Here is a 21477-nt window from a genome sequence, read left to right as displayed (position 1 = left end):
GTTTGTTTTGGGACTTTGTTGTTGAAGACGTTCACTGGGGGACAAGTTTGTCAAATGGATGTGCTGTCTATTGTCCTACTGTGGTTTATATCCCTTCTTCCCACATGTCTGGATGCATCACCTGTTAAACAACCGGTGAGGATCCAGTATAGCAGAGAGTTTCTTCTTCAGTGGCATCGGCCTTACAACGTTCGTTGTAATTCGTGGATCAATGTCTGCCACATGGAAACGGTGTTCATAATAATACTGGATTTCCTACCAGTCGGGATTGTAACTCTCGGAAAATGCGGAAGAGAGGGAAAAAAGGAGGGGTACGGGTGAAGCTGCTACGTCTTAACTGGATTCCTCTCCCGTAAACCGAGAAAAACGATCATGGCCAATGTCCAGTCCCTTAGGAGCAAGATTGATGAACTGCAGGCACCGCTAAGTTTCCAATTATCGATGGGTTTGGCACTCCTTTTCGCACTGATCGTTGTCCTATAGTTCTACCAGAAAGACTCGGGAGATAAAATGATGTAACGAAGCATACATTTATTGACAGCCCAGCAAGCATTATTATAAAGTTAATTGGCGTAGGCCCCGTCCATAGTTCGTAATCCGAGGGTAGCGGATCTGCATCTCCTGCCTGAAGACGAAGGCAGGGGCGCAGCCGACCCCCCTGGGAGGTATGGACAGGACCATCCTGGTGGTGGTGGGGAGGGTGGAGGCATCTGCGAACTCAAACATGTGTAAGTACCGATCTTTTATACAGAAAGTATAAAGACGTGATTGGATAGAATGAAGGTAATAAGTGACGAAGTAATTGAGTCTTCCTGGCAGAACTTAAGCTAAAGCTTTCATTTACGGGGAAAAATCAAGGAGGTGGCGTTTGTCTTTATATCAACCACAAATGGTACAGATATGTTACTGTGAGAGAGAGTGTGTGCACTAAAGACCTTGAACTGCTCTCTGTATCACTCAGGCCACAGTACATGCCCTGTGAATTCTCTCAACTTTTTGTCACAGTGGTCTATGTCCACCCAAGGGCAAATGAAGCAAATGCAGCAAATGCAGCAGAGACCCTTGGGAGTGTTGTGCATAGACTGCAATCTATTTCTCGAGATGCTCCAAATTTAATCCTGGGCGATTTTAACAAATGTTCCATGAGGTAGTGATTGCGGAATTTTTATCAATATGTGTCTTGCCCCACACATAAGACTCTTGACCTTTGTTATGGATCAATTAAAGGTGCATATAAATCTGTTGTTCAGCCTCCAGTGGGGTCGGCGGACCATACTACTGTCATTATATATGTCCCTGTATATAAAACTGTTTTAAAAAGAGTACGACCACAGACTAAGAACATCAGTGTGTGGTCTGAGGAGTCTACTGCATCTTTGCAGGGATGTCTGGAATGTACAGACTGGGATGTCTTTTATGACTCTTTCTCGAGTATAGATGAACTTACAGATGTTATTAGTAGTTTTAGTGTCTAAAACTAAGACACAAGTATTAGTGTCCTTTTGTGAAGATATGCTTATCCCCAGTAAGACTGTTAAATATTTCCAAACAATAAGCCATGGTTCACCAAATCCCTCAAATCACTAATGAACGAAAGATGTAGAGCATTTCATGGGTAATTTGGCCCAAAAACTTGAGTTGCAGAAGGAAATAAAAATAGAATTTAGGAAAGCAAAGTCAAATTACAAAATACACCTTGAGAAAGAGTTGAGGATGAACAATTTAGGGTCTGTTTGGAAGGGGAGCTCATAAGTGGATATAATGGGTGTGAGATCAAGAAAGTTCAATTACCTGGGTATGACTCTAGTAGTTAACTGGCAGAGGATTTAAATAGGTTTTATTTACGATTTGATATACCTGAATTTGGTCCTGTGAATAGAGTCTATGAAATCTAAAATGAGTTATGGTTGTGCTTATAACTTTTTTGATGAATTGTCTGTAATTAAAGTTTTTAAGGGTTGTAATATGAGAAAAAGCCCTGGTCCAGATAACATTGGAGGGCGTTTAATTAAGGTCTGTGCAGAGCAATTGGCCCCAGTGTTTTGCAATATCTTTTAAAGATCATTTGCCCTCCAGAGAGTCCCTAAACTTTGGAAGAAAGCCACTGTGGTGCCTTTGCCGAAAACTACAAATGTTGTAACATTAAATGACCTTAGGCCAATAAGCATTAACACGCATTAACATTATAATGAAATGCTTTGAGCAACTAGTAAAAAAGGAATTGTTATCTAAAACTAAGAATATGTTAGACTCTCTTCAGTTTGCTTATAGAACAAAGCGAGGTGTCGAAGATGCAACAGCAACTCTAATAAATATGGTATTCCAGCACTTGGAGGGTAGTGAAACACACGTTAAAGGGATAGTTCACTTTGAAATTAAATTTTGGTATGTTTTAGCTTACCTCCAGGGCATCCAAGATGTAGGTGTCTTTTTTTCCGCAGTAGATTCAATTTTTATATTTTTAGATCAAACCGTTCTTGTCTGTCAGTCATATAATGCAGGTCTATGGTCACCACCTCAAAGAGCATGCACAGAGTCCAAATTAAAACAATTCCCCATCGTCCAACAGTATTTATATCGTTTTTACCTTTTGTACACAGCGACGTCCAAGTGATCTGATCTGACGTGTACGCAGACTGGTGCATAGATATATACACTAGATGTCGCCTTGGCTACGGCATTCGTTCAATGAACTGCCGTCGCCAAGGCGTCATCTAGTGTATATTTCTATGCACCAGTCTGCGTACACGTCACACACTAGGAAGCGCCCGCACCCTCAGATCACTTGGACGTCGCTGTGTACAAAAGGTAAAAACGATATAAATACTGTTCGTTTTCTCACACAAACCGCTCGTTTCGTGTCTCAGGCCATCAATGTGTACTTACGATGGGGAATTGTTTAATTTGGACGATGGGGAATTGTTTTAATTTGGACTCTGTACATGCTCTTTGAGGTGGTGACCACAGACCTGCAATTTCAAAGTGAACTATCCCTTTAAGCTCTTATTTATTGATTTCTCATCTGCTTTTAATTCCCTACAACCCCATATTTTAGCAGATAAGTTAATGACTAATTTTGGTCTTGATCTTAACTTAGTGGGTTGGGTCTTTTTTTAACTGAAAGAACTCAGAGAGTGAGAGTAAATAGTAGTCTTTCAGCCCCCCTGATAACATCTACAGGTTCTCCTCAGGGCTGTGTTTTGTCTCCCTTATTGTATATTTTATATAAAAATGATTGTATAAGTAAATATAACAATAGGCATTTTTTAAAAATTTGCAGACGACACCGTTATTGTGAGTCGTCTTGAAAACAATGAAATGTGTCATGGTCCAGTGATTGATAACTTTTTAAAATGTTGTGATGATGCCTGTTTGCAGCTTAATGTATCTAAGACAAAATATATGATTACTGGACGACTGGCTGATTCTAGCCCACTCAAGAGAGGTGCTAATCGGTCATGTGGAAATGCTGCTTCGCCACCTGGTTACGCTGGGACTGCGTGTAAACATGCAGAAAAGCGTTTTCACACCGAGTCAGACCATAACATATCTGGGTGTATGTTTGAACTCGGTGACGATGCGAGCCCTTCTCTCCCGAGAGCGCATGGAGTCAATATCATCGTCCCTGCGCCGTTTCAGACCGGGCAGGTCTGTGTCGCTGAGGGAATTTCAGAGGCTACTGGGACTGATGGCAGCAGCTTCCTCAGTGTGCCATCGGGGTCTGCTGCATATGCGACTGCTGCAGTTTTGGCTGAAAGCTCGAGTCCCTCCGAGGGCGTGGTCTTCCGGCCACAAGCGCATTACGGTCACTCACAGTTGCGTCCGCACTCTGAGACCGTGGAGCAACCCGGAGATGTTCAGCTCAGGAGTCCCTCGGGGTATTGTGACACAACTCACCGTGGTCTCGACGGACGCGTCAACCTCAGGCTGGGGAGCAGTGTGCTTGGGCATGCCTGCCTCAGGTCTGTGGTCAGAGTCGCAGAAAAAGTGGCACATAAACCGTCTGGAGTTGAAGGCAGTATCTTTGGCCCTCAAAGCTTTTCGGTCGCAGTTGGATCAGCAACATGTACTGATTCGAACCGACAACACGTCTGTGGTTTCGTACATAAATCGCCAGGGCGGCGTGCACTCCAGAGCCCTGTTCAAACAGGCAGCGAGTCTCCTGCTGTGGGCAGACCGACACTTTCTCTCCATAAGAGCGGCGCACATCCCCGGTCTCCTGAACCGTGGAGCGGACATGCTTTCGAGGAATGGGATTCCTCAAGGAGAGTAGCGACTTCACCCCGGATCGGTTCAAATGATTTGGGATCGGTTCGGGAGGGCGGAAGCGAACTGCACGATATGGCACCCCAGCCCCGAGCTGTGGAACCTTCACGTGTGGCCGCTGCGGGGACTTTTAACGGATACCCTGCATTCACGAGTGCTGAGCACTCTCTCGGAGGCGCGCGCGCCTTCTACCAGGCGTCTCTATGCTTTGAAATGGGGAGTTTTCTCGAAATGGTGCCAGGACGTCGGTATTGACCCGGGTAGCTGTCCCGTGTCGGATGTTCTGCACTTCCTTCAGCACAGAATGGAAAAGGGGAGTTTGCCGTCCACGCTGAAGGTTTATGTGGCCGCTATTGCCGCCTTTCATTCCCCGGTTGATGGACAGTCGATCGGTAAGCACACACTGGTGATCAGTTTTCTCAGGCGAGCTAGGAGATTATGCCCTTCACGGCCGCCTTTTGTGCCACCGTGGGATTTAGCCCTGGTTTTGAGGCCCCTGTCTCTACCACCGTTCGAGCCGCTAGCCTCGATAGCGATTAAGGAGCTTTCCCTGAAGACGGCTTTACTCCTCGCTCTCGCTTCAGCGAAGCGCGTTGGTGACCTGCAGGCGTTCTCTGTGAGTAACGACTGCATCTGTTTCGGACCGGGCGACTGCAGCGTCACTCTTCGGCCGAGGCTAGGCTACGTCCCGAAGTCCCTCAATACACTGTTCAGAGCACAGGTTGTTTCCCTGCCTGCCTTATCTGCTGAACCGTCAGCCTCGCATGACGCTGACGCTCAGAGCGCTGTTTGCCCTGTCAGGGCTTTGCGGATGTATGTGAATCGCTCGGCCGCCTTTCGTCAGTCGGACCAGCTGTTCGTGTGCTTTGGTGGATGTAACAAGGGACGTGGGGTTTCAAAGCAGAGGCTTGCTCACTGGGTTGTGGACGATATTACTTTGACTAATAGTTGCCAGGGGAAAGATTGTCCCCTTAATATCAAACTCATTCGACGAGGGTGATCGCCTCTTCGTGGGCCTGGTCTAGAGGTATGTCTATACAGGACTTATGTCTTGCTGCTGGCTGGTCTTCTCAGAACACATTCGCCAGGTTTTATAAGTTGGATGTACCCTCTGTAGCGTCTCAAGTGCTTTCGGTGAGTTGAGGTTTTCTCATGTGTTAAGTTTGCAGTAGTTACCCTTATTGTTAACTCTGTGATTATGACTTATGAGCATATGTCTCTATGGCAGTAATCACTGTTGCTAACTCTGTGTTATTCTTACTCAGCTGTCACCGCTATGCCGTCGACACTGTTAACTCATGCTATTGTGTTGTGTCTGCCCTGAACATTCAGTGCTCATAATTCGTTAGCCCATAAGATTTCAGCAAAAGTGGAGAAGGGGAGGAGTTCCCATATACGTCACACGACGTAATGTCTCGTTCCCGCCTCTCAGGGAACCGAGGTTACGATAGTAACCGGAGACGTTTTCTATGCTGCCTTCAAGTCATCGTTATAGATTACCAAAGATGAAAGGGGGTTACAGACATATCCAAAATCATATGTGAATATGTTGAATTTAAAAATAAAAATAAATAAATACCACCATCACATTGTGAAGACAATACATAAACGTGATGGCGGATGAGGAGAGACTTCATCTGCTCTGCCCTGTCAGAGTTCTCAAATTATACATTCAGAGGTCCTCTTCATGGCGGAAGTCAGACCAGTTGCTAGTCTGTTTTGGGTCGCCCAAGAAGGGGCTTCCCGCATCCAAGCAGACCATTAGCAACTGGATTGTTCAGGCTATCTCAATGGCCAATCAGGTGCGCAGTTTGCCTTCACCTTTGGCCGTGAGGGCTCACCAGAGGCATGGCGTCCTCCTGAGCCCTCCTTTCAGGGGCCCCGATCCAGGAAGTCTGCGATGTAGCAGGATGGGCCACCCCACACACTTTCATTAGATTTTATAGTCTGGACATTCCACCTACACCTGGCACCCTTGTGCTCTCGTCCTAAGTGTGCCTGTGCGCAGCTTCACACGGGGACAGGCAGGGTTCGTTGTGGCATAGTGTGTACTCGTTCCCCCAAAGTGTCATTCGACGCAGTTCGAGTTCCCTTGTAAGGGAACGTCTCGGGTTACGACTGTAGAAAGGAGAAAAGGTTCTCCTGTTCCTGAGAAAGGGAACGAGAACTGCGTCCCTTCGCCATGCCTTCCCCTGCCTGTGAGTGCTTGCTTCATCACAGAAGCTAACTCCTTTTGCAGCTTCCGCTTATGCCTTCACACGTTACGTCATGACGCAACACCAATCAAGATTGGCTTAGTTTCATTCATGCTTCAGAGGCGCTACGCTGAGGGGCGTTCCCCCCAAAGTGTCATTCGACGCAGTTTTCGTTGGTTCGTAACCCGAGACGTTTTATTGATCACTGAGATAGCATTGACATAAAAATGAAACTTCAAAAAATAGCTTAGAAGTAGTAAACTACTTTTGACATATTGTTGCTTGTTACATTTCCCAGGGTGGTAGCTTCAGTGTAGTGAAGCTACATTTAATGTAGAGTAACTGCTAGCTTAGCTCACTACATTTTTCAAGTAGCTTGCCTACTTATATATTTCATAAATATGAATGTACCTCGCATCTCCTGGACACTAGCCATTAGTCTAATTCTTTGGCCTATTTTGTTTAGCTGGTCAACTCTCAAAATCTGTGAGGAAATGCTGCGGGATGCACTGGACAGCGCGGAGAAAGCGCACAATGACTTTGCTTTGGAAGTTTAGTTGGCAGAGAAAATAACACACGCCATTTTGTTTGACATCAATTGATCAGCTACTCATATTAATGAAATAAACTCTGCAAAAACAGTTGTGCTTGACTGTTTATTGGCTTATTTAGTTCATTTAGTTTATTGAGCTTATTTAAGCCATTATTGGAACTGTGTGAACTAGGGTAACTCACCTTATGTTGCTCTAAAGGCTCATTACCTTCTTTTTTCGGAACAAAAAAAAAAAAAAAAAAAACCTGCTCGCACGTGCCCATTTAATGTAAAAAATTTACAGTTATTACCTTTATGAAAATCTTGCATTGCAGTCCTGTGTGCTTGCATCTTTTTGAGATATTGCGTTTGATAAAACACAAGGCCTACATCATAAATAAAAAATCAAGCTGATTTCTTGTTTTTCGGGTTTTTTTTGTAAATGAAAACAAAAACAAAATATAGCTGCGAGCAGCGATTGCGGGCCGCCACCGGCTTGGCACCGGCAGCTATATTTATTTGTATATTTGTATTAAGACAAGTAATATTCTCTGTCTTGTCACTTAGTACTTCACTCACGTTCCAATATTGAAGGGAAAAATTATCCTTTTCACATGTGCAAAAATGTGTCACACAATGTGTCCCAGAGTCACAACCCTAACATATTTATATATAAATACAATAGGCCTACCTGATTTTGAACACAAGAGGGCAGCATAGCACTATGAATGACTTGATTTATTTATTTTTTGGACTAAACAACTATTCTGGCTGTTTTTAAACTTAACTTAACTTAAACAATTCTTAAATTTAACAAAAAATTAAAAAATGGGTTTAGTTCTGATATTTGTATAATTTTATATAGAAGTAAATGGTGTACAATTACATTTTTAAAAGATATGAGGCTTTTAGTGTTTCCTTTTTTGACATTCCTTTAAACCCTCGCCATAGCAAAATGAGATATTTAATATCCGTTCACAATTTAGCATCTTTAATGTATTTTCATCATGTTGAAAAAGTTTGGTGTGAATAAAATAAACCACTTAGGAGGAGTAGCTAAAAACTTAAGAGTATGAAATATCCAAAAAAATCTACATTCAAAAAAAAAATATCTGACTTCCTGTTGGTTGGAGCTAATGACTGTAAATTAGAAAGTTGTCTGGCTCGATGAGACCAATATACCTACTGATTTTTGTAACTGTGGGTAAAACTAACCCCCCCACTTTTGTCAAAAACATTTTGAAAGTGACACACTTCCTGCTACCAGTTGGTGGTGCTATAACTTTGACTCACAATAGTCACATCCATGTGATCGGCCTCTTACAACGAACACACTGCTGAAGTTTCATCAAGATCAGTTAATGTATGCAGAAGTTATACCACTTCGTGTGTCCCATTATTCGCCATAAATTCGTTTCCTCGTCACGGCCAAACCGTTCGAGATATCAAAAATCTGTTCGCAAGAATTCATCCTCAATGTCTTGACTTCATTCACACCGAGTTTGGTGGCGATCGGATGAATTCCCTAGGAGGAGTATTTCACATTCCATTGTATGCGTTTTCCAAACAACGTATAATAACCGACTTTCTGTTGGGCTTTTGTAAAACTTAGAGCATGAAAGTTGTTCGGCCCGATGAGATCTATATGTGTACTGAGTTTCATATTATTACATGCAAGCGTGTTTGATTTATGGACCAAGTTTTCGGACCCCATTCCAGGGGGCGCTGTCGAGCCCCCCTGCCACGCCCGGGTACCAGCTTCAGCCCAGACCTGATGGCCGCAGGTTCTGACGTGTGTGCAAAATTTCAAGAGTTTTTGAGCATGTTAAGGGCCCCAAAAGTGGCAAAAAGGCAAAAAAAAAAAAAAAAATCCTTACGAAAACAATAGGGCCTTCGCCCTTTCAGGGCTTGGGCCCTAAAAACGACTGAATGAATGATTCTCACAGATTCTCTTGAACCACCACCAGAAAACTACTGCAGCTCTGTAATTGGCCGAAATGCTCCGTTCGACTTTTCTGAGATCCTCTACTCTTCCCTGTTGATGACCTGTGACCTACTTTCTGTACGATCTGAATTTCGCGTTTTGAATTTTAGAAAACTGAATTTGACGTTCCGAATTTCTTCATCATCTTGAAAACGTCTCGGGTTACGTCTGTAACCCTTGTTCCCTGAGAAGGGTTAAATTAAATATGACTCTTTGGGGACACTCCCCGAGCGTGCGCCTCTGAAGTATGAATGAAACGTCTCGGTTACATATGGTAACCCTCGTTCCCTGAGGGAGGGAACGGAGACGTACGTCGTGGTGAACGACGAATAGGAATCTCGCTAGAGAGGCCAATCTACTTCGAGTGAAACTAAACGAGCCAATGCATATTGGCGTGCAATCATTTGCATCAGCTGTGCAGCCTCGCAGCGCGGGTATTTAACGAGCAGCTGGTGCGATTGCACTTCAGTTTTTTGCTGAGGAGCCGAGCCGGTGAGCTGGCTGCCCCGGCGGGTCGCAGCAGATGTGGCGACGGGACGTACGTCTCCGTTCCCTCCCTCAGGGAACGAGGGTTACCATATGTAACCGAGACGTTCCCTATCGTCCGGTCACTACGACGTACGTCGTGGTGAACGACGAATAGGAATCCCTACCAAAGCGCCACAGCTGCTGCACCCCATCCAGCGCCCTGAGCAAGCCTCTACACCTTCTTGCCTGGAAGGACGATAGGAGAGGGCTTACACCGAGAGTATCCGTCATTGTTGTTCCATGATAACCCATACAGTGAGATTATTGGATAACACTGGGAAAGCGTGCCCGATCTGAGGGAGGGGAACGCTGCGGGAGCCACATTCTTAAGAAGAGTTATGTGGGAATACACATATGGACTAACCCGAGGGTTGTACTGCATATGAATAGTGGGTGACTTAGCCCAAGGGAAAGACACAGGCTTCCGTTTAGGAGCAGCCGTGGAAGATATACACATATGGGATCCCCGTAGGGTCACACATATGGGACCCAGCCTAGATCCGGTTCTCAAGGATTCAGCGGATAAAGGCCTGGCACCGGACGCTCCGCCACGTCCGGGCCGAGGGTGTTTGGAGGACTCGACAGGTTTTGACTCTGGAGCAATAAGGGTGCACAGTAGGGTGCAGCAAGCCGACAGAGCCGGTACTCACAGTGCTTCTACCCGTTTAGGGCGAGAACACGGGAGGACACCGGCTCTACACGTAGGCTATAGTATCTAGCAAACGTGTTAGGTGTCGCCCAGCCCGCAGCTCTACAGATATCTGTTAGCGAGGAGCCACGTGCCAGCGCCCAGGAGGATGCAACGCCTCTCGTGGAGTGTGCATGCAACCTGAGCGGGCAGGGCACGCCTTGAGCTTGGTAAGCCAAGGCAATGGCATCCACTATCCAGTGGGCCATCCTCTGCTTGGAGACAGCCTTCCCTTCTGCTGGCCTCCGTAACAGACAAAGAGCTGGTCTGAGGTCCTGACGCTTTGAATTCTGTCCACGTACATACGCAGAGCGCGAACGGGACAGAGCAAGCCAGGGCTGGGTCTGCCTCCTCCAGGGGCAGCGCTTACAGGTTCACTACCTGATCTCTAAAGGGAGTGGTAGGAACCTTGGGCACATAGCCAGGCCGGGGTCTCAGTACAACATGGTTGTCACCCGGCCCGAACTCTAGGCGCGATTCGTCGACCGAAAATGCTTGCAGGTCCCCTACCCTCTTGATCGAGGCCAGTGCAATCAGCAGCAAAGTCTTCAAGGAGAGAAGCTTTAGGTCTGCTGACTGCAAAGGCTCAAAGGGAGCATCCTGAAGTGCTCGGAGCACCAGGGAAAGGTCCCAAGAGGGTATGGAGGGGGGACGAGGAGGATTTAATCGTCTCGCCTCCCTAAGGAACCTGACGACCAGGTCGTGCTTTCCAACTGTTTTGCCATCTATGTGGTCATGATAAGCTGAAATAGCGGCAGCGTGTTCTTTGAGGGTGGAGGGAGACAGCCTTTGCTCCTACCCTTGCTGCAAGAAGGAAAGCACTGACCCTATCGAACATCTTCGGGGGTCCTCTCTGCGAGAGGAACACCACTCGACGAACAGGTTCCACTTCAAGGCGTACACACGTCTTGTAGACGGCGCTCGCGCAGAAGTGATGGTGTTAAGTACCTCTGAGGGTAAGTCACCTAGAACCTCCGCGTCCCACCAGGGACCAGACATGGATTTTCCAGAGGTCCGGACGCGGGTGCCATAGGGTGCCCCGTCTCTGAGTCAGAAGATCCTTCCTCAGAGGAATGGGCCAGGGAGGGACTGTCACGAGGAGCATGAGTTCTGGGAACCAAGTCCGGGTGGACCAATAGGGAGCCACCAGAAGGACCTGCTCCTCGTCCTCCCTGACTTTGCACGGAGTCTGTGCAAGTAAGCTCACTGGGGAAAACGCATTTTTGCGAAGGCCCCGGGGCCAGCTGTGAGCCAGTGCATCCGTGCCGAGTGTTCCCTCGGTCAGGGAGTAAAACAGCTGGCAGTGGGAGGTCTCTGAGGAGGCAAACAGGTCTACCTGAGCCTCCCCGAACTCTCTCCAAATCAGCTGAACCACCTGGGGGTGGAGTCGCCATTCTCCCGAAGCACAGCTCGTGATAGCTCGTCGGCCACACGGTTGAGCACACCGGGGACATACATGGGTCGAAGCGACCTCAGATGCTTCTGACTCCAGAGGAGGAGATGGCGGGCGAGTTGCGACATGAGACGGGAGCGTAGACAACCTTGTCGGTTGATGTACGCAATGGTCGCAGTGTTGTCCGTACGGACCAGCACGTCTCTGCCCTGAAGCGGCTTTTTTAAGCGGCTCAGAGTGAGACGTGCTGCAAGCAACTCAAGGCAGTTGATGTGCCAATGCAGTTGGGGGTCCGTCCACACCCCTGACACTGCATGCCCGTTGTACGTGGCACCCCAGCCGGTGGGAGAGGCATCTGTGAAACCACAGCATGTCTGGACACCTGTTCCAAGGGGACTCCTGCCTGAAGGAACGAGGGGTCTGACCACGGACTGAAGGTCTGGCGGCACTCTGGTGTGATTGTCACCCTGTGAGTGCCATGATGCCACGCCCATCTCGGGACTCGGTCGAAAAGCCAGTGCTGAAGCGGTCTCATATGGAGCAGTCCAAGCGGGGTTACCGCTGCTGCCATATGCCCCAGGAGCCTCTGAAAGAATTTCAGTGGGACCGCCGTCCTGCCTTTGAACGTGTTCAAGCAGTTCAACACCAACTGAGCGCGCTGCTCTGTGAGGCACTCTGTCTGAGCGACCGAATCCAACTCCATACCGAGAAAAGAGATCCTCTGCACGGGGGCGAGTTTGCTCTTTTCCCAGTTGACCTGAAGGCCCAGCTGGCTGAGGTGCCTGAGCACGAGGTCCCTGTGTTTGCATAACTGATCTCGAGAGTGTGCCAGTATGAGCCAGTCGTCGAGACAGTTGAGGATGCGAACGCCCTGTTCTCTCATGGGAACAAGGGCCCCCTCTGTGACTTTCGTGAAGACACGGGTAGACAGGGACAGGCCAGGGGGCAGGACCTTGTACTGATATGCTCGACCCTCGAACGCAAGCACAGAACGGCCTGTGTCGAGGAAGAATCGAGACATGAAAGTACGTGTCCATCAGGTCGATCGCTGCAAACCAATCTCGGGGACGGATGCATTCGAAAATGCGTTTCTGCGTGAGCATTTTGAACGGTAGCTTGTGAAGGCTCCGATTCAAAACTCGCAGGTCCAAGATTGGTCGTAACCCATCACCTTTCTTGGGTACAATGAAGTAGGGACTGTAGTGCCCTGACCTCATATCGGCTGGAGGGACTGGCTCTATCACGTCCTTCGCCAGTAGGACTGCGATCTCCGCACACAAGACATGGGCATCGGCTGCTCTCACTGTAGTGGAGTGGATGGCCCGAAACTTGCGGGGACGCCGGGCAAACTGAATCGCATAGCCGAGCCTGATGGTCTAAATGAGCCAGCGAGACGGACTGGGGAGCACTAGCCAGGCTCGCAGTGACCGTACAAGCGGGACCAAAGGGACCGTAGGCGTACCCGGAGTGGGGCAGCGAGGTGGAACACAGGGGCTCGGCTCGGGAGGCTCTCTCTGGGAGGCGGCCCACAGCGGAGTCTGAGTGTGCTGTGCAACACTTACCCGGTTCCACGAGGCAGGAGGTGCAGGAGGCGGCTTGGTTGCGTTCTCGAACCGCACACTGTTGCCTGCTGGCGATAGAAGAGGCGGATGAGAGTGGTGAGGATTCTCTCCTCCCACTGCTCTCCTGGCCCTCTTCAGACCCAGGGATAGAAGAACTGCTCTTTTTTTTTTTTTTTTTTTAATTTAGGTACCACTGTGACTCCAGTGGTGGAACACTCAAAAGATTTGTTCCCCGGCCCTCACCGGGTGAGAGCAGCTCCACCCATCTCCGGGTCACCCATCTCAGGGGTGATTGCTTCACCGACCACTTAAACAGTGGCTGAGACGGGCGGTGTCATCCTCCTGCAGCGGACACAGTAGAGCAGGCTGTGCCGGAGTGTTTTTTTTTTTTTTTTTGCAGGGGATGACACCCTTGGCGACGAGTAGACTGAGGGGCGGCCCACAAGGCACTCTGGTGGTGCGTCGGGGAAGCGCTTCAGTCTGCTGCTAACTGCGGAGAACTGCTGGGCCAATTCTCAACAGTGTCGCCGAAAAGGCCACCTTGTGAGATGGGAGCATCGAGAAAGCGTACTTTGACGACGTCTCGCACCTCTGCAAGGACAGCCAAGGGCGTTTCTGGACCACCAAGGTGGACATCGTCTGGCCGAGGGCCTGCGCTGTGACTTGAACACGGTCAGTCGACAAGTGCAGCTCAACTCCGGCTCAGAACTACCCTCGTGCAATAAGAGTGCCTTTGCCTCGCATGCAGGGCAGAGGTGGCTCGCCAGAGGCACAGCCACCCCACCATCGAGAGTAGCGAGAGAGGTGAAAACTCATGCAGAATTTGGCACTTTTGGCGTTCCATATTTTGGCACCAATATAGCTCCATACTCCTAAGTTTTCAATGCACATCCGAGAAAGACCCGGGAAAGCATGGCTGTCAGTTCTGAATCTGATTCAGCATAAGCACACACACTATTACAGTGGGAACTCAGCATATCCTCATTTCCAGAACAAAACAGGCCCTCTCTCCGATGCAGCAATCGACATCTGCCCTCAGCTGGAGCCCTGAATGAAACGCTAGGTTCCTCCAGTTTTGAAGGACCAGCAATCCCATCCAGAAGCTGCACAACTTGTGATGCGCTAGAGAGGGAGGGGCCCTAGGGGGTTGGTTCCCCGAAGGAGAAGCCCTCAGCTCTCAGATCACCCAAGCCATTCTACTGAAGTAGACCTCTCCTGGTGGCCACCAGGGAGGGCGCTACAACGGAGAATAGACAAGGAGACCGCGCACCTAGAGCGCCGAGCGAGCGCTGGGTTGCCGTGACAACCCGCGCTGCAGCCCGACAGCTCGACGGCACACGACACGCTGAGGAGCGAGAGATCCGTCGGGTTTTCCCCGCGGAAGCTCTCGCCGATCTCCACGGTCCCCCAGAGTGTCGAGCAGACCTGCAGCTGTGCTTTTACACACAAGCAGCGGCTGGCCAACAACAGAGGGGACTCAAACTTTCCGGAGAAAGAAGAGTTGACCGGCGTGCCGACGTGGTCATGTTCCCGTGCGAGAACATGAACCACCCACGAACACGGTCTCACATGTTTCCCAGGCATGCGAGACAGTGATCGTGGCCGTCAGTGAGGACAGGAAACGACCGCAACCAGAAACACACGGGTGGAATGTCATCTTTAGAAAGACGCAACTCACACCCATGTAAGCTCTTTCAGGGAAATACTCTCCTTGGTACTGAAGCACACAGGGGAACGGTCGCAGCGGACACAGACAGGAATGCAACCTGTTGTGCGCTGTCTCTCTTCACGGCGGTCTTACCAGCCATAAGAACGGCTATTCAGCGCTCTTGGCGCACCGTTACCAGCTGTGAAAACAGCTTTTTTGTTTTGCTCAGTAACACAAAAACAAAGAGAGAAAAGAAAGTCGACCCCACTGCTGCGCTGTATCGCCCGCACCAGACACGAGAGATCATCTTGAAGAGCTTGCTCGTTGTTTGATCACTCAGTAGATTAAACAGCATCGAAACGCTCGGCTCCGAAGCAAAAAGCTGAAGTGCAATCGCACCAGCTGCTCGTTAAATACCCGCGCTGCGAGGCTGCACAGCTGATGCAAATGATTGCACGCCAATATGCATTGGCTCGTTTAGTTTCACTCGAAGTAGATTGGCCTCTCTAGCGAGATTCCTATTCGTCGTTCACCACGACGTACGTCGTAGTGACCGGACGATAGGGAACTATTCCAATCCTGATTGGTGTTGCGTCATGACGTAACATGTAACGGCATACCCGGAAGTATAAATAGACACCGGCACACACACGCGTTAGCCTCGTGATGAAGCAAGCCGCTCCCAGGCATGAAGGGGTGTGGCAAGGCGACGCAGTGTCTCATTCCCTTCTCAGGGAACAAGGGTTACAGACGTAACCCGAGACGTTCCCTTTCGAGAGAACTCGCACTGCGTCGTTAAAAACGACTCTTTGGGGAACGAATACCCACAATGCCACGCATCAAAATGCCTGCCCCTGTGTGAAACTGATCAGGCACAAGCTAGGGCGAGAGCACCCGCGCGTATTAGGGAGGTGCAGACTAGTGTTGCTTTCGCCAACGAAAATTATGACGAAATATTGTCGTCAACGAACCATTATCACCTGACGAAAACGAGACGAGACGAGACGTAAATGCTGGTCATGTGACGATGACTAAAATACATGTATAATGCAATATCGTTGACGAATAAAAACGAGACTAAATGTGATTTACAAAATAAAAACTATGCTAAAATGTTTCTTCATTTTCGTTGACCAAAACGAGACGAGACGAAATGTTATAACGTCACGACGAATGAGAGAGTTGTGCGTGAACCCAGCTTTGTCGGCTTTAAATTCTGGTTTGCGATCTGGTCACCCGACCCGATTATCAGCGAATTTAACAATATTACTCCATTAGTTATTCCATTAAAATGTCTCATTGATATATTTGACACATTCATAATCATTACTTTTACTGGTTCTTTGTGACAGCTGTTATGTGCGTTATTGGCAGTGTCTCTGGTTACATGAACGCGTCACCGCATCAGCACCAGAACATGGAGATTTTATTTTAGAGAATAATCGCACAACCTATTCGATATTCTAGAATTAAATAAACTAATCGAATATCCAAAAATCGTGACTCATCCCTGCATGGAATCTCTTGTTTCTTTTCCCAAATCTTCACTCACGTCTCACCCATTTTCTAAAGGGATTATAAACGTGTCTTCATTGGTTTGCTTTTAATTAGGCCTATTATATTCGTATTCTTTACTGTGGTAATTAGAAAAACACTGTAGGACAGATAGCCTACATTTGTACTTGCATGTCAAATTCTTTTTAACACAGTTTGTGCTTGTTATATTAGACATAGGGCGCGTCAAGTTTAGTTGTAAAGCGCGTTTCACACGCGCGGGTGATTTTTAGTTTCACTTTCTCTGGCAGCGCAATCTCAAACATAGCCTAAATATTTCGCCCTTGTGGAGAATAAAATTCGCTCTTCAGACCAATTTACATCAAGTAGAAAACACGAAGATATCATAAAGAGATCGATGGTCTCTTTCCTGCTCGTGTCCCACATCCCTCTCAAAGCGCAGAGTGGTAGGCTATATCACGCGTCTTTGTGTGGAAATATAAAACGAGTTTTTATTTTTTTAAATAACCCCCCAACCACCGCCGGTAGTTGGTCCATTACCGCGGTGGTAAAAAAAACTGCCACCGTCACAGCCCTATACTAAATATAATAAGATAACCTTGTTTGAAATTCTATATTGACTGGGTTAAATAGAATTACATTACTAAAAAGAAACTAAAATACAATTTTCATTGACTAAAACTAGACTATAATGTCATCAGTTTTCGTCAACTAAAACTAGACTAAAATGTCATCAGTTTTCGTTGACTAAAACTAGACTAAAATGTCATCAGTTTTCGTCGACTAAAACTTGACTAGACTAAAAAGAGTATGAACGTGACTAAAACTAATAAAAACTAAAACGAAAGCTTGACACAAAGACTAGACTAAAACTAAAATTAAAACAGGCTGCCAAAAACAACACTAGTGCAGACTAAAAAATCTGATAAAAGTGTGTGGGGTAGCCCAACCGGCTGCCTCACAGATCTCCTGGAGGGGCACCCCCGAGTAGAGGGCCCTAGAGGAAACCATGCCTCTAGTGGAATGAGCCCTTATGGCCAAAGGTGAAGGCAGATTGCGCACCTGTTAAGCTGAGACAATAGCCTGTACAATCCAGTTACTGATTGTTTGCTTGGATGTAGGGAGCCCCTTCTTAGGTGACCCAAAACACACTAACAGTTGGTCCGACCTCCTCCAAGAAGAGGACCTCTCAAGGTAAATACTAAGTGCTCTGACAGGACAAAGCACGTGAAGTCTCTTCTTCTGCCAACACGTGGTGGAGGATGAAATGCCTGCAGGACGATAGACCTTGCCACGTTGGAAGGCACCTTGGGCACATAGCCAGGTCTCTGATGTAAGATGGCCTTAACTCCTCCCGGGGCAAACTCCAAGCAAGCTGGCGAAACTGCCAGGGCTTGGAGATCTCCCACCCTCTTAAGCGAGGTAATGGCATTAAGAGAAATGCCATCTTAAACGTCAAGTCCTTAGGTGAAGCCGACTGAAGTGGTTCGAAGGGGGCCAGGGATAACCCTTCAAGAACCACCGCCAGATCCCAGGCAGGAACTCTGGTCCTGGTTGTCGGTCTCGGTCTCATCCTCCATGTATGACCAAAACGTATGACCAGCTGGTTCCTCCCCAGTGGCCCATCACTCAGTGGTGCATGGAAAGCCGCAATGGCAGCCACGTACACCTTAAGTGTAGACGGGGAGAGACCCGCAGAGAAACGATCTTGGAGAAACTCCAGAACTGAAGCCACCGGGCAGTTAACTGGATCTAACTCATGTTCTCTACACCAAGTGGAAAAGACATTCCACTTGAGGCCATATAATCTCCTAGTGGACGGAGCCCTAGAGCTAAGTATGGTTTCAACCACCCCGGCTGATAGACCAGCATTTAGGTACTGGACCCCCTCAGGGGCCAGACCCACAGTTTCCACAGCTCCGGGCAAGGGTGGAATATTGTGCCCTCCGCCTGAGACAACAGATCCCTCCTCAGAGGAATCTGCCACGGCGGAGCTATACTCGGGCCGGCCACAACGGGGCTACCAGAAGAAGACTGATGCCCTCCTGACGGACTCTCTCCAGGGGGCAGAGCGATCGGGGGAAAAGCGTAGAGGCGAAGCCTCTGCCAAATCAACTCCACCACATCTGGGTGAAGTCTCCATTTCCCGGGCCTCAGCCCCTGCCTCGACAGGATGTCTGCTCCCTGATTCTGAACCCCCGGGACATATATTGCTCTGATAGATAATATTTTCCCCTGGGACTATAGAATAATCTGATGCGCCAGTCTGGATAGAGGGCGCGATCTGAGTCCCCTTGTCGGTTCAGATAAACTACCACCGATGTATTGTCTGAACGTATCAGGACGTGATAGCCTTTGATGTCTGGGAGGAAGCTCCTCAGGAGGCGTCTGTCGAAACGGTTTTCCGGCAACATGACGCTCCTAACACTGGCCCTTGGGACAGGAACCAAGGTTTCTTCCATATTAAGTAACAATAAATAAAAGTCATGGGTTGGTAAGCAGACCTTGATAGTGTGTGGGTGTTTTAATATTAACGTTGAAGTTATACGGGTCCTCTCCTTTACCGTTTCTTTAAAAGTTTGTATTTTTTTCACACCCGTATTCCACGTAGACCCGCCCCTACCCTGCCGCTGACTGGCTCTGACCGACTGTGACATTTTTCAAAGCCTGTCACTGCACTTGCGCAAACCTAACCAACCAAACCAACGAAGGCAACGAACACTAGCCAATCAGAGGCAGGTCTTCGCGGAATGCAGGTAGAAAAAAAACAAGCTTCTCTTCACTTCGAGCAGTCAAGTCAAGTCATCTTCATTTATATAACGCTTTTAACAATGTAGATTGATCCAAAGCAGCTTTACATTGATAATAGGAAATTCACGAGTTCACACTTACAAATAAGTCAGAGAGAATAAATGCGTATTTGGCGTGCTGTCCGAGGAGAGGGCTCCGGGCTCGGTATTCAGCCCGAACCCAGAGTACTCTCCCCGTAATCCTGGCTGTGAAAGAACAAGCCAATAGTGAGGAGTCGGGGTGGTGGAGGGATGCTGAAAACTGTCAAGGAAAGTTAGGTGAGTTGACAGAGTGAATATATATATATATGCTTCCTCTCATGCTGATAGGGTAGACATGGTAATTGTTTGATGAAGAGTTGATTGATTGATTATTTGAACGTGCTCCTCCCGAACTTTGTTAATGAAACATCATTTAAAGTAAAGTGGTTTGGCTTTATAGCAGCTCTAGAATAAAGTTATTGTCCAGCTAAAGTTAGTTTGATTGATTCACTTCCGTCGCAACGATCATTAGTTATTAACTTATGGGCCGCTAACACAACACCGTTTTAACAGAAAACTCTCAAGTTCTTTCTGCGCAAACTTCAAAAACGCAAACCAGTGAAAACGCCGATGGCGTGCACATGCACATTACGAGTTCAGTCTATAGGTATGGGCGTTTGAATATATGTGCGCAGACGTGTAGTGCTTCCCTACAAATCAACCCTCAACATACTACTTGTCTGGCCTTAAAATTAATAATACAGAATTTTTATCGCTTCCACGCGAACCGGAATTATCCCGACAACGCTTTATCTGTAGATAGGTAAAGGGAGCCTAGTTGACATTTGCCTAGTTGACATTTGAAGCCTAGCCTTCACAGGGAAGAGCCTAGTTGACATTTCAGGACTGCGCTGTCGTCGCGTCCAGGCGCAAGTCCCTCATCAGATCTGGATACAGCCTGGATCCGGCGGACTGTGGTAAACCTCGGGATAAACAGAAAGACTAATATTAGCGTAGATGCCATTCTTCTTATGATGTAACGAGTACATCAGGATTTATGGGAAGTGTTCCCGGTTCCGGCTGACCTAATCTATGCAGCCTAACATTGAATTATAAAAGTCTATAATGTGTTATGTGTATGCTAGGTCAAAGAGATGTGTTTTTAGTCTAGCTTTGAACTGACAGAGTGTGTCTGCTTCCCGGACAATGTTAGGAAGACTGTTCCAAAGTGTTGGTGCTAAATAGGAAAAGGATATACCTCTAGCAGTTGATTTTGATATTCTAGGTATTATCAACTGCCCGGAATTTTGAGATCGCAATAGACGTGAAGGATTATAATGCGTTAAGTGCTTGCTCAAGTACTGCGGAGCTAAACCATTTAGTGCTTTGTAAGTCACTTCAGCAATATTTAAAAAATTTTACGATGTTTAATAGGGAGCCAGTGCAGTGTTGACAGACCTGGGCTAATATGGTCATACTTCCTGGTTCTGGTAAGAACTCTAGCTGCTGCGTTTTGGACCAGCTGTAATTTGTTTATTAAGCTTGCAGGGCAACCACCCATAATAGCATCACTGCAAAAAATGCTTTTCTTACTTAGTATTTTTGTGTTGTTTCCAGTCCAAAAATCTAAAAATTCTTAAATCAAGAAGCATTTACTAGAGAAGTAAAACTACATAAGAAATTCTATTTTGTTTTCAGATAAACAGAAAGTATCTTAAGTGATTTTTGCTTAAAACAAGCTAAATTATCTGCCAGTGCAGTAAGGAAAATAATCTTGTTTTAAGATTATGTTTTTATTAAGTTTTTTTGAATTAAGTTTTTTTTTCTTACTGCACTGGCAGATAATTTAGCTTGTTTTAAGCAAAAATTACTTAAGTTACGTACTGTTTATCTGAAAACAAAAAATAATTTCTTATGTAGTTTTACTTCTCTAGTAAATACTTCTTGATTTAAGAATTTTTAGATTTTTGGACTGGAAACAACACAAAAATACTAAGTAAGAACAGCATTTTTTGCAGCCTTGATGTCATGAACGCATGGACTAATTGTTCCGCATTTGTCAATGAGAGCATATGACGTATTTTAGATATATTTTTAAGATGGAAAAATGCGGTTTTACAGATACTAGACACGTGACTTTCAAATGAAAGATTGATATCAAAGAGCACACCCAGGTTCCTAACCGACAACGAATCATCATTTTTTAATCATAGCCAGCTTAAAAGTTTTGGGTACGTATCCTAATGACAAAGATGAATTAATTATATGAAGAAGAGGATCTATGACCTCTGGAAGCATCTCTTTCAGTAGCTTAGTCGGTATAGGGTCTAACATACATGTTGTCGATTTAGATGATTTAACGAGTTTAACGAATTCTTCCTCTTCTATAGCAATG

General features: G+C 46.9%; 1 protein-coding gene across 4 annotated transcripts in view; it reads right to left on the bottom strand.

Annotated features, from left to right (window-relative positions):
* The window catches only part of adprh (ADP-ribosylarginine hydrolase), a 915269-nt gene that overhangs the window by 547024 nt on the left and 346768 nt on the right, over positions 1-21477 (bottom strand). The window lies entirely within an intron of this gene.

Source organism: Rutilus rutilus, assembly GCF_951802725.1.
Source record: "Rutilus rutilus genome assembly, chromosome: 16".
Classification (NCBI taxonomy): domain Eukaryota; kingdom Metazoa; phylum Chordata; class Actinopteri; order Cypriniformes; family Leuciscidae; genus Rutilus; species Rutilus rutilus.
This window is presented reverse-complemented; position numbering and strand designations above follow the sequence as displayed.